Raw genomic sequence first — 2,079 nt, 5'->3', positions numbered from 1 at the left:
ATGTTAATGGTGGGTTATGTTTACTCGAGGGCCCTAGGGAAATGTGTCATTGCCTCTTTGGGGTGTTGCTCATATACGTGCATCCATGTTTGACACCCTTGTACTTAAGTAATATGAACCATAACTGGTGGATGCCAAGCTGTATTATTTTTTATGGAAGAGTCCAAGGATGTTCAAGGCTTCTTGCCACTTTTATAGGGTTGGACAAATTGAAGTGTCTTATGGGACTCTTGGGAGCATATTTGATATCATGGGTAGAGGGAAGCATTTGTGTCTTATGGTTTCCTGGATAAAGGTAATCTTACTATTTACATTTAGTGATGTCATTACGACCATGGTGGCTTCTTTACCTCTGGGTGATTTCCTTAGCCAACTCCTTCGTAGCATTTTTACTATGTTCCTATTGATTAAAATAAAGGATGTTTGGTTATATTTCAAGTATGTATCTCCTTGGCTTGTTGATGTTGTTTATTATGCTAACTCTAACCCTCATGTCATAAGGATGTAGTACTTGTTTACCTTCTCTTTGTTCTTGAAAGGTTTGGATTCGAGCTCAAATCCTTTCAAGGAGGGAAGGATGATACAAGTCAAATAGTCGTATTAGCTTTCGATGACATCATTCAAAGTCAATGTGTGAAGAATCAAGCTTTGGTTGCATAGAGGGCATGGGATCATACTTGGAGAGGTCATTTTGAGCATGCCACCCGAGTGTAGAAGATTGCTTGGAGCCTTGAAGACTTGAGGACTCTCGAGTTTGGACACTTAATAGATCATGATTTTGGGCCATCTTCATTAAGGGAAATTTGGTCACTTTATTATGCCCAAAATGCACTGCATGGCTGCCCTTTTATTAAGGGTAGTGTAGTTATTTTGCCTTTATTTTGTAATAACTATAAGTAGTTTCTTTAGGGTTCATTTGATACTTGGTTGTTTATTGATGTAAGACATAAAATACTTGTATCACCAAGTCTCTCTCTTGAGTGTATATCACCTTAGAGTAGGGCTTAGAAAATCCATATACCACCCGTAACTAGGGCTTCCAAGTGTGGAATCACTTGTGTTGCATTGCGGCTTGATACGTGAGGTCTTGAGTGAACCGAGTTCCTCTTGGGTTTAACATAAGAACTTGGTGTTAGTTTACATGTTTGTAGGGTTTTTGAGTTTAATATACTCTTTAGTTCCTATCTTATTTGTTCTCTTTATGTCAAGTTGTTTATCCATTGTCTCTTAAGTTTGTTTTGCTTTCTTGTTGTCGTTGGTGTTTAGTATTTTGTAGACTATTTTGTATACATTTTGGACTGATTTGAGCCTTTTTAGATATCGTTTGGTATCAAGATATAAGATAAATAGATTATGTATGGGTTAACTAACCCTCCATGGGTCTTACGTCGGGAAACTTTAGCTCCGTAGGTATATACAGAGACTGTGCGATAATCTCGGAGGTTGTACGATGACCTTGTACATCTTCATCATCATCATCATATACATTACACTTACTTTATTGTGTTATGTTGTGTTGTATTGTCATATTAACTTGTTATCTATGTATTTATCATATCTTCTTTTACTTGTGTTTGATGATCTTGTATATGCATGTTCCTCCTTATTCTTATTATATATGATATAATACGTATTTTTGTTCTATCTTGGTATGATGTTGCAATATATGTGAGATATATTAGAACTGTTAGTGCAAGCGGTGTGGGCTACTGTTGTGGGATATTTTTTATTGCAGGTGATATGCCCTTAGTGTATATTTTTATATTCTTTATTTACTACTTTTCTTGATCGGCCTATGATACCTACTGAGTACAAGTAAACTATACTCATGCCTACTGTGTCATTTTGGTGTAGGTTCTAGCTCGAGTGCGCCTCAACTTACTTGATTCGGGCGATTGTTGGAGCTTTCAAGATAGCGGTTGGACATTCATGCATTCGAAGTTCACCTCTATCTTTCTATAATAGTAGTTATGTCCTTATTAGAATTCGAAGACAGATATTATTCCATTGTGATTATTTTTCTAATGTATTTGACTTTTGGATTGTATTAGTAGTTCTTAAACTATTGACACCTATTTT

This window comes from Capsicum annuum, chromosome 7, assembly GCF_002878395.1.
Source record: "Capsicum annuum cultivar UCD-10X-F1 chromosome 7, UCD10Xv1.1, whole genome shotgun sequence".
NCBI classification, from domain to species: domain Eukaryota; kingdom Viridiplantae; phylum Streptophyta; class Magnoliopsida; order Solanales; family Solanaceae; genus Capsicum; species Capsicum annuum.
The sequence above is the reverse complement of the archived record's forward strand: the minus strand, read 5'-3'. Positions refer to the sequence as shown.